A 12,197-nucleotide genomic window follows, 5' to 3' on the forward strand; every position below is an offset into this window, starting at 1 on the left:
GAGCCTCGGTTTCTTTATCCACAAAATTTTACACATGGGGCGTAGCAGAAAGAATGCGCTGACCTGTGAGTCAGAGGATCTGGATTTGAATCTTGACTCCCTCCCGGAGCAGCTCTGTGATCTTAGATGAAGACTTCTACCTTTCTGTGCTGCAGTTTCCTCATCTGTAAAATGGGACTAATCTGATAACTATGACAAGGTTGCAGATATGTCTGTCCATCAGTAGCTGGAGGAATGCACCCCAAACCCGGAATGGGTGGCAACACCTGCGGAGGAAAAAATAGGCTTTTGCTTTTTAGTCCATACGCCTATATACTGTTTGAATTTTCACCCAGGAGCATTATCTATGTTATTAGTTATGTTAATAAAACAATAATTTTTACAAAATGGCTGACATAGAAAAGAAATGGTCACTACTATTTAAAATTTTTAATTGCCATCTACTCGTGAACCACAGTTGTGCATTGTTGGGTCTACTCAGTATTTTCTTCTCTTTCTTTCTTTTAGATTTATTCATTTATTTCAGAGAGAGAGAGACCGGCAGACAGACAGCACTAGTGAGAGGGCCTGAAGGAGAGGGAGAAAAATACTAAAGCAGTCTGTGCTGAGTGCAGAACCAGGACTCTGGGTTGGATATCATGACCCTGAGATCCTGATCTAAGGGGAAACCAAGACACTAAGGCTTAGTGGACTGCACCACCCACATGCTCAATATTTTCAAACTTTTGTTTTTTACACTGACTTTTCAATATTTTAAAACCAGATTATTTCATAGCTTCTCTTGAAAAACAAAAACATGGGGGCACCTGGATGGCTCAGTCTTTAAGCATCTGTCTTCCACTCAGGTCGTGATCTGGGGGGGTCTTCAGATCCAGCCCCACATCAGGCTCCCTGCTTGGTGGGAAGCCTGCTTCTCCCTCTCCCACTCCCCCTGCTTGTGTTCCCTCTCTCACTATCTCTCTCTGTTAAAAAAAATAAAATAAAATCTTAAAAAAAAAAAAGAAAAACATAAAAATAGAAGTTCCAGAAACAACCTCTTACATCCCACAAAATCATAGGGTCCCAGGCGCCCACACCTAAGGATCCTAAAGCACCTTTTTGCGCTTGGTGCTGAGGACACAGAAGACAGTATATGCCCTCAAGGAGCTGGGTCTAGTTGGAGACAGCTAGCCACGGGGAACTCAACACTTGAACTCAACAAAAATAAATGTTATTGGGGCACCTGGGTGGCTCAGTGGGTTAAAGCCTCTACCTTCGGCTCAGGTCATGATCCCAGGATCCTGGGATCGAGCCTCACATCGGGCTCTCTGCTCAGCAGGGAGCCTGCTTCCTCCTCTCTCTCTGCCTGCCTCTCTGCCTGCTTGTGATCTCTGTCTGTCAAATAAATAAATAAAAAATCTTTAAAAAAAAATAAATGTTATCTGGAAAAGATGAGGAAAGGGAAAATATAATGTGCTTTTAAAATGTAAGAATTGTTTCCTTATTTGAAACTCAGCATGCATATTTTGTTTTCTCAATAAATCCTTACATTCTTTCCAGACAAGGACTATTTAGGCTACTTTGTATCATCTCTATTTTTTCATACTTTGTATTTGTGCTTCCCCCCACCCCGTATTTGTAGGGTTAAAATAAATATTTTAATTGGAATGTTACAGAATAAATGAGTCCCAGGTGCCCAGGCCGGCTCTCCCAACTTTTCACCGCAGCTCAGAGGTCTGTGGGCAGGTAGGTAAGCCGACTGGAGACACCAGAGACTGCTGTGATTTTCTGGGGATTCAAGACCATGTTGCTAGAGCTTCTGTATTTTGTTTTTGTTTTTTCAGGAGAAGTTATACCCTGGTTTGAAAATGTCGAAAACTTACTAAAAAAATTTCTTAGGACAGTAAGTACACTCCACAAAACATGACTACTGATCAGATTTGTCTACAAGCCTTGAATTTGTGCCTCTCCTTAAAACATCTTTAGCAATGGTCATGTGTTCCTAAAGAGCTTGGGGAGATAATGGATTAATGCTGCCCTCCCAGGAGGGCTAGTTTATCTAGGGACTGTTGATGATACAGTCCTAACCCAGAGACATATTTATAGTCCTGGGTTTGGAGGGGAAGCCCCTTTGCTCAGACCTTAGAGCACAATGCAGGTGACGAAACACCCAGCCCACAGGGCCAGAGGAAGATATTTTAGGTCCGGGATCTTTCAGTGCCTGGGGAATTACATCCCATCAGCATTCATTTATCTAAGAGGAGGCAAACTGCAGAACAGGAGGGTGCCACCGAGCGGGAGGGAGCCTGTGAGAGGAGGGAAAAGGTCTGCCTTTGACATTTGCAACTGCCATGAACTGAAAGGTCAGAAATAGTCCTTTCCATTAAGAAGTGGCTGTGGACTGAAGAGCCCACAAGATTTACTACAGCTGTCACCTCCTGTGACTCGGTGGTCTGAAAATATCATACAAAGGAAAGAATTTCCTATGGCTCAGCAACTCGTGAAGTACCAGATTAAATCTGTGGACACTGCCTCGAGGATAAAAAGAAGTGTTTTTCAAAGATTGTGTGAGAATTAGATGTTCACCCAAAAGCATCTGTAGAGATAGGACAGATAAAAGAAAAAGAGGGGGACAGGCTGAGTATTCGTCTGACTTTGAACTTAACACAGCAGTTTAATGATAATAGAGCTAACATGTATGTGTACAGCACTTACTCTGCGCACGGTGCTCATCTTAACAGATCTGCAAAGAACAACACAAAGAGAAATGCAGTACTCTGCCCCAAATCTCACAGGTCGAAGCTATTTTCTGTATATGTATGTATGCATGTATGTACAGATTTTTGAGAAATTTAGCTGAGTTGGCTTAATCATTTTTTTTTCCTGGTAGTAGATTAAGGGAGTTGTGTGTTGAATTAAGTAAAAATTTTAACTAATGTTTCCTGTGAGACACTGTCCTTATTCCAGATAATGTTGCTTTGTACAGGTGGCGCCCAGGAACCCGTGTGAAACCATCTGTCTTTTGGTTTGTGGTCACAGCAACCATTTTCAGAAAGCCTGGTGTTGGCTTTTCTGCCTCTCGGAATCATGGTTTGCTCGACTCCTTTGTTCCAGAAGAGCCGTTCTTTTCCCAATCGCTACACACCAGGCTGGTCTCCAGCTGTTGATTCCCAGTGTCCTGTCACATTGGTTCATGCTGTTTTCTTTCACTGAGGCCATTCTTCTGACCATTAGGCTTTGCCTTGGCCCCTTTAGCTCACTCACTTCCCACAGGTTATTAAAACAGCCGATTGTGACCTTTTCCCTGCAAGGAACCTGGTGGGTGGGACCACTGGGCACCTCACCCTGCGCATAGCAGGCATTTAATAAAAGCTTATGGGATGAGCCCATGAATGAGAAATAGGGAGCACCATCTTAGCTCTGGCCACATTCTAGCTCTGATGGCTGTCTTGTCCTAGCAGGGCTCCAGGGGCTCTAGGGTCATAAAATGACGCAGAAACAGAAAGTGACCTGTTTGCTAAGTGAGGACCAAGACACAATGGGACGCTCTGGTTTCCTAGTCACTGCTCTGGAGACATTATATGTGGTCAGAAACTTCCAAAGTCAGAATTCTTCTCAATTTGAGTTCCATATTTCAATCTAATAGTGCCCCTGAGGCAGGTCCTGGGTCCTCGGTGACAGACTTTTCCTCAGTACCTCCCTGAGCAGTCTGTTCTTCGGCATTCTACAGACCGGACACACTCAGCAAATGTCAGTGGAATCGAGTGAATTGATTGGACAGAACCTTGGCAGCCATTTGGCTTATAATATTGTCGGTACTTTGACAACTGTGTTAAGTGGTTTGGGCTCATATGCATATCTTCTTCCATATGTGTTTGAGACATGGCCATAAAGCTAGGGCTTCTGGATCAGTCCTCCGAGATGTTTATGGATATTCATTGTCTGCTGAGTTGGAAGATTTCTCAGGCCATATCCTCTGTGATAGTCTCCACACAACCAATTAAACAAGTTTAATAAAATGGTACCTGTCTCCAGGGATGGGAAGGACTGGCCAGCACCTGTCCCTCTGATGCAAGCTCCCACTCAGCCTTGTCATTAGGATCTTAGAGAACATTCAAAAGTATCCACATGCCCTTGCAGCTACCAGGCCCTGGGGAGCCCACGGTGGTCCGAGCTGTTGCTGCCACTGCAAGCCGGTGATACTTGGCACCGGGTCCTGAAGAGACGAAGTGCTGGAGAACCAGCACCAATCCAGACTCCAGTTCCTTTTTTTGCCATTTGGGGACCTGTGTGGCCTCAGGCATGCTCGGCTTCAGCTTTGTCATCTCTAAAAATGGACTAACAACAGTGCCCAGCTTCTCTACTTCGTAGGTTATTGTAAAAACCAAAATAAAGATGATAGCATGTGTGTGTGAGCTCAGAGTCCTGTAGAAAAGGTGGTCAGTGTTATGGTTAACGATGCTGTTCAAATTGTTTTCCAGCTGACGTGCTACATAGATCAAGACTCTGCCCTGTGTGAAGACTTAAAAGGTGTTCTGTCGAGAGGCCCCGAATTCTCTGCCCAGGGGAGTCCCGCAGCCCAGCATGACTCAGCAAGGACTTGCCAGAGATAAAGTGACATATTCATGTGTTCTCACAGCAGGTTGAGATGGCGGGAGGGTGGGGGATGGGGGCAGCCTCTGTGCCAGGGATTGGGGAAAAAAGTGATGCTGCTGTCTAGGCAGAAGTTGTCTTCCTTACTAAGACCTCTGGCTGCAGAGCCACCACCAGGACTGAGCTCTGTGATGTCTTCCCCACTTGGCAGGCTCCCTGTTGCCTTGGGGCTCCTGGACCAGAGCGTGAGATGCTGTGGGCTGGCTTGGGTCCAGCGGAAGCTGAACCCAGGGCAGAGATGCTCTGGGCAGAAGGGCTTGGTCACAGAAAGAAGGGCAGGCACTGCCTAGTGGTGGTGGGGACCAGGCTTCAGGACTCCAAGCGTTCTGAGAAAACAGAGCAACCTATTGTTTCGTTCTTGAGTCTGGAAGTGCACTTAAGTGTCCTGGCCACACAGAGTACTGTGACCAATTCCAAGATCAACTACAGATGAGAATTAAAAGCAGGAAATAGTGCATGTTGTCCCCAGTAAGGAAGGTGACAGAAACCTATCTTCCCAGCCCAGAGAGGCTCCTACGAGAGAATAAAGGTCCATGTGATAACTGGACCCAATGTCCCACCCCACACCTAATTCCAGAAGTAAATTAAGAATTTTCCAAGCAGAGCAGAGGTAAACAGAGAAAGCAGGTTCTGGAAGTGATGGGGGTCCTATTCATGGTTTGAGGAAGGTGACTTGTTCGCAGTTACAGAACAAAACAGGGAAGGGCCAGCGGAGCACCAGATTCTATGGGCCAGAATCCATATTCCTACTTACCTGCGCCTTAAGAAATGGCTTCTTTCTCCAACGGATTGTCACTGGACACAGAAGACTCTAACTTCCTTAAGGAAGGGGCCACGGTAATTCTTCCCACATGACATGAATTTTGCTCTTGTGCCTAGAAGTTTCCCTCCCTTTCCTCTTCCTAGAGAAAGCCAGTTTGGTGTCAAATTAATCTTGACAGATTGTGCTGAAGGCTCAAGAAAGGCAGACATAAAAGGGTAAGAATAAGGGTACACACTCAAAACTGTGGCCAGAGAGGCAGGCAGGGCTGCCAAAGGAGAGGCAAGAATTTCATACATACCAAGGCCTTGAAGTCAGAAATAGAAGTGTCCGGGCATGGTGTGAAGGCAAGGCGAGTCAAGGCAGGAGGTAGTGCGGGCTTGCCCTCTGACCACAGGCCACAGCTCATTCGGGGACTTCAAGGGCCCTGAGTGGACAAATAAGGGCCATGTCTGCGCCTGGTGCTGGAGATGGTCTCCCCTCTCTGCTCACAGCCTTCCCTGCTCTTGGCAGCTTCAGGATCTAGTCTGGCTCTGAGCTTGGCATTCAGAGCTTTGCCCTGTGACTGCGGCCTGCCTCTCCAGCTTTACCCCCCGCCAAACAGGCTGAGCCCCTCAGCCAGGGCCTATGTGTCTCCTTGCCTGCCTGGAGTGCCCTCTGCCCTCCCTCCCCTCTATGCTTGGAACATCTACCCCATCCCCAAGCCCCAGCTCAGTCTCTCTGAGCCAACTCCTTGTCTCCCAGGACCATCTCCATCTGTCCCTCTCCTGGCCCCAACCCCTGGCAGCGGCAACTGTCTCCAGGCCAGGGAGCCTCTCACCTAGGTGCTACTGACAGCCGCCTGCGGGGATTATTAAATCACAGGAACCAAGTCCCCAGCCTAGGGGATCCTGTTCCCGAAGGGTTGTGTGAATGCCCAAGCGTAATGCCCCATTCTGAACCACTCACCGGAGGTTTGCCTGTGAACCAGGTACTCATGTGGGTGCAGGAACCCGGGCATGAAGGAACCACATTTCAACTTACTTCCCAACAATTTATTGCTCAAGCTTCCCTTCCCCTGGGATGATGGAAACTCAACTGTCCCTTTAGGGGATCCCACCCCAGCCTTCAAGCACTCCGCAGCATCGGCTCCTCTTCCAGAAAGACCGTGTGGGTGATGACAGAGGTGTTTACTCACCGAGGGAGAAGCTGACAAATCTCCCAGAGCAAAGGCCAGTCCCTCTTCCTTGCTCTGACGTTCCTGCCACCAGGGTCACGCTCCCGGAGGAGGGGACGCAGTGGGACAGACCCAGTCAGCCTGTGCCCGTGATCGAGAACCCAGTGGAAGGCAGGGTCATGGTGCGGTTCAGCCCGTTTACTTAAAACTGAAGTCCTCTCCCCAAACCTGATTCCTCTCCTGATTTCTCACCTCCTGTTGTTGGGACTGTTCTTCGGAAGCCTAGAGTCACCTGAGTCCTTTCTCTCCTTGCTCTAGAATAGTGTGGAACGTTAGAGACATTTTGCCCAGTCCTTTGTTTTACAGGCAAAGCACTTGTGGCAGTTCCTGGCAAACCCAGAGTTAGACCTCAGTTCATTTCACAGATATGAAATGAAATATGAGATATGAAATATGAGACTGACTTTCTGGCCTTCACATAGTTATGTGTTCTCGTTCTTTCTGCAGCTATCACCTAATGAAGTTCCCCTGGCCTCCTACACGGATGATCAATGCAGAAGCCTGACACTGTGATCATAGCCTCCACAGAATGCCTTCTCGCCTTCCCCTTCCTCACACCGACCTTCTTCAAGGTCAGCTCCACTGGCACCTCTCTCAGGGAGCCCGTGCTGGTCTGGCCTGACTTCTCTCCCTCCAGCTGCACCCGGCTCTGCTAGTCCCTGCGGCTCCCCGCAGACCGCAAGCGCACTGCGTCATTAACTGGCTTCTCCGTTGCTCAGGACTGGAGCTTTGCTTTAGACTTCTGGGTTTCCCCTGCAGAGCCGGCTCTCAGTCACCTCTTGTGTGTGGCGTACGCGGAGGGGAAACCTTAGCAAAAGTCTTCGAAATGGCCACAGAGACATTAGTCCAAAAGAACTGGGGACACACGCCAAGAAGGAAGTGTTTGCCCTGTGCGGTGAGCGAGCTCCAAGAGTGGAGGAAGCACTCTGGCGGGAGAGAAGGGTGCATGGGGCCAGCAGGTATCGCAGAACAGGAGGGGAGGCTGAACACATTGAGGACGGAAAGGCAGAGCCAGGAGGGTGGAGGCTTGCTGCGGGCAGGAGGCAACTCAGCTCCCAAGGCCAGGGTTCCCCCACCCACAGATGCATGGGTGCACCTGGAGTCGGAGGTGCCACTGTCCCCAGGGGATTTCCAGGGCTCTCAGGTGACCACTGCCCTTCCTGGTCCCTGCTCAGCGGCCGCCTGGTATGTGCGGACTTCAGCCAGGCTCCAAGGCCTTCCTGCTCTGGCCTCCCATGGCCAGTGGGCTCTGCGCCCCTGCGGTCCTAACATGGGCAGCAGGCCTTCTGCCTTGGGCAGTTTGCAGCTTGCTTTTCTCCCGTCTCGGGTACCTAGTGCCCAGGCGATGACTGTGTTTGATGACTGAGTTGCCTTATCTGGGCCCTGAGACTCTTCCTTCGAAGCCTTGAGGAGTGAGCTCCAGGGCGGGTGTCAGGAGGAAAACATACCTGAGCTCCTCCTCAGCCCTCCTCGGTGTCTGCGTCTCAACCTGGCGTCTGGAAGGCTCTCACACCTGATGTCTTGCTTTCTTTCACCCTCGGGAAGGGTCCCCTGCCACTGGAGGCTGCTGGCCAGAGGCAGGGGATGGAGGGTTGGTGATACCCAGTTCGGCCTCTGTCCTCTCCCTGCATCCTGTCCTGCCTCAGAGGCTGGGAAACGCTGGCAGGGAGAGGCTAAGAGACACACCACACCCCCAAATTCGTGAATTCGTCCTGGGCCTCACAGTCTGCACAGGGTTTTCAGATTCATCGCCCAAACCTCATAAAGTGAGGGCACGCTGGTAGATAGTCCATGTATCAGATGAGAAAAATGAAGCAGGAGATGCCAAGCACTAAGCCAAACAGCCAGGCCTCCTTCCAGTCTCCTTCCTCCCACCCGGGCACCTCCCACACACCTGCCCCGTGCCCAGGGTGGGGAAGAGGTTTGGAGGATCAGCCAGGATTTCCAGCTCCGCGTACCCCTGTAGGACGGACTGATGGACACCATCATCCAAAGTGATTAGCAGCCTTTGGGAGCCTGGAAGGTGGGAGAAGTACAGGCTGTCCCCTTGTTTCAGAGAAGGAAGGGCCCAGGAGGTTGTGAGCTGCCCTGGGCCACAAGGTCATGGAACACAGGGCAGGTGGGGAACCCGAGGGGCCCTGACTCCAGGCTGGTAGGCACCCCACACTGCACACTCCGAGCTCAGTGTGTGGAACTGTCAAGAACCCGTGCTTTCGTTCTCTGGCTACCGGGCTGAGGACTGGATCCCATTTGGTGCGAGGTTGTGGGGTCCTTCTGCAGATCACTTTGTTTTCATTTGTGAAATGAAAACAGTGTGCCCAGGCTGCCTGGGTTCACATCGCAGCTCCCTGGTTGGCTGTGGGCCAAGGGGACCTCCCTGTGCCACCGCCTAAAGGTTCTGTGGGATTTTTAGGGAGGTGATACACATGGAGTCTTCACTGAATCAGGCCCCGCCACAGTGACTCCCCACAAAATACTGGTTGATGTTATTATGTACTTATTCTAGAGTTAGAAGAAGGGGCAGTAAAATTCTGTTTGGCTTTGCGAGTGGAAGTGGCTGTGCCGGTTCCCCATGTGGTCCAGAGGCCTCAGGAGGAAGGTGTGGAAAGGTCTCAATTGTTCTGCAGCAGGACAGGAGCTCTGGGGTTTAACTGACCTGCACACCAGCCACCCTCAAACCCTCCTCAAGTGTGAACCAGGAGGCCCTAGCCTGCTCTGCATCCTGCCAGGGACCTTTCATCAGCGGCTGACTCCACTCCCTAACTCGTGGCCCCGGATTACCGGGGATCAGAATACCCAAGGGGGGTTGGTTCCTACCCCTGGCTGATGGCTGAGAACAGCTGGGTCCTGAAGGCCCGGCCAGACCTATTTGTGGGCAGGCAAAGCATATCCAAGCCGAGATGTTGGAGAGAATTGGAGAAAACAGCCCCATCTCAGCTTCCATTCGCCTGGCTAGGGCCAGGCACGAACCCAGGCAGAAGCAGGGAACTTTTACTCAAGGCAAAATGACCAGCCAAGCCACTGGGAGTTGAAGTGTGCTTGGATCTGAGCCAAGAACTCCTGTGGGGCTCAGCAGAGTGCTCAGGAGGTCCAGGCTTCTATGAAGGTGTGGGGTTCTGAGGAGCCTGGGGCACGGGCAGAGGAGGACAGTGGCTTCAGTGACCTGACCAAAGGGCATCTCTGGGAGAGCTGTTTCTGTCACTCTCCCAGAACAGTGCAGGTGGTGCTCACTGGGCAGCCGAGCCCTCTGAGGACTCAGGGTGAGACTGCTCTAGGCATGAGGCATGTGTGCACAGGCCGGGGGTGGGAGAGTCAAGTTAGGATCAGCCCGTATGTGTCTCTGCCCCTCCCGGGCCACACCAAGACTTTGGCACCTTCTTCCCCACCCATCCATTCCTCTCCAGCTTCGGTCCTTTACACTGAAGTGGACTTTTAAAAATAGGTAAAGCACATGGTACTCAGTGAAAAGTTTCCAGTCCTGCCCTGCCCCCACTCTCCTCTGCAGGGCATCGTGCACAGGTCCTTACTGAGGGGGCACATGTGTATACAGGCATACAGGTCAATATTCTCCTTTTCTGGCCTTTTTTGGTGGCAGACTCCTCTGAGAGTCTGGAAAACTCTGGGTTACTCCCTAAAATAAGGCATGCACACCCACATAATTAGTGTATAATTTCAGGGGTTTACTCCATGACCACTTTTGTCCTGCTCAGCAAGGGGTTCTGGCTGTGACTTGCAGCAACTGGGTCTGACCCCTATTTTCTCTCCTTAACGCTGTCTGCCCACATTCACACATCCCTCACCTGCCGGGATCTTCGCAAGATTTCATCGGAGGCGAGCTTTGAAGGCCTTGACAAAAGAGCTTTAGCAAAACAGCCATTTAGTGCTTTCCTTCAGTAACTTCCTATTATATTGAGACCAAAATAAAATCTCAACTCTTAGAATGGCTTGGAAGGCCCTTGACTCCCAGTGTCCCTGAACGTCCCTCCTGGTCTCATCCCACCATTCTCACCTTCTGTCCATGCAGCTCTGGCCACAGCGACCTTCTTTCTGTTCCTTATTGAATGTGTCAGAGCCAGGTCTCCCATCAGGGTCTTTGCTTCATCAGCTCCCTCTGCCTGGAAAACTGTTTCCCCTGATGACAGAACGCCTGGTTCCCTCTGGGTCAGCCCCCAGGTTGTGGCTCTGGGAGGCCCTCCCCAGCCACCCCTACTCATGGCGTGTCCCTTCCACAGTACCATCCCATCCCACGGTCCTCAGGGCACTTACTACTCTGAAGTTATTTTACTTCTTTAACCATTAACTGTCTTCCCCTACTAGGGTGTGAACTCCCATCTCCAGCACTGCAGAATGGGGCCTGGCATACCCTAGGCACTCAGTAAATGTCTGTGGACTGAATAAAGGATCTCAGTGGAAGTTAGATACGAATCTGGACTCCCCCCCACCCCCCCCCAAAAAAGAATCTGGACTCCCTTCTCCATCCCACCAAAGCAGCCCCAGGCAATCTCTGGCTCCTGTTCTAGGCAAAATTCCGGCCTCTCCCTCATTTCTCTATTCCCAGATGTCCTACCCTTTTCCCAGATCTCTGGGGCCCCTCCTTCCCAATCAGCATCTAACAAAAACTCTTTTGTGATTTTATGCCTGGGAGATTTAATCTGAGTCAATTTGGCTTCTCCAGCTCTGGCTCAGTGGAGTCCAAAGGTCTGATCAGCGTTTCCAGTGGACCAGCCAGCAGCTCTGCTGTCTGAGGGCTTGAGCTCCACCCCAGGCGGACCGAGGGTACTGACGGAGAATGGTCCGAGCCTTGCTCCCTGAGCTGCCATTCCTGGGTCTTGGGGAAATAGAAGAACACCAACCAGATAAGAAGAGCAAAGGCTATTTATTCAGAGCTTGCTACATCAAGAGAGTCAGTCAGCCATGGTCACTTGTTCTCAAAGAGACTGAAGGTCAGGCAGAGGGGTGGGAAAGCTTTATTTATAGCAGGAAAAAGGGAAGGATTCCGATGTGCCTTCTCTGCAGGCTGTTGGCCTGGGGAAGCTGTAAAGGCAGGTACCTAGAAGCCAGGCGTCCTGTGTGACTGGTTGGGGGTGCGTATTTGGCCATTTACTGTCTTCCACATTGTTTGGCTCTAAGTTGCAATGTGGACAAAACTTGGGGAAGTTGTCTGTTCTGGCCATTTTGAGCCAATTGTTACAGAAAGTTCACGTTTCGCTTTCTGAATTGTAGCTAGAGATAGTCTTCTTACAGATGTGACCTACGGATAGCCTGGGTGTTTTCTTGTTGATGAGGCGTTGGTTTGCTGGGCAGGTTTCTGCAGGTCATGGGTCGGAATTCTGTTTTTCCATCTGCTCTGGCCACTGCCTGTGCCTTCAGTCTCTTAGTCCACGGTGCAGATCAGTCTCTCGTTGTCTCCTCTTTCCCTCCCTTCAAGATGGGAACATCTTGGGGTGGGAGAATCATCACCATTCTGATTTCCTTCATTCAGCAGCTTTCTGGCAAAGGCCTTGGCTGTGCGAGGAACCTTGGTGAGAGGTGCAGGCTGAGCAGGACTGGCCGGACGTCTCTCATGGGATTGGTTCTGCAGGGGGATTC

Source organism: Martes martes (genome assembly GCF_963455335.1).
Source record: "Martes martes genome assembly, chromosome: 4".
Taxonomy (NCBI): domain Eukaryota; kingdom Metazoa; phylum Chordata; class Mammalia; order Carnivora; family Mustelidae; genus Martes; species Martes martes.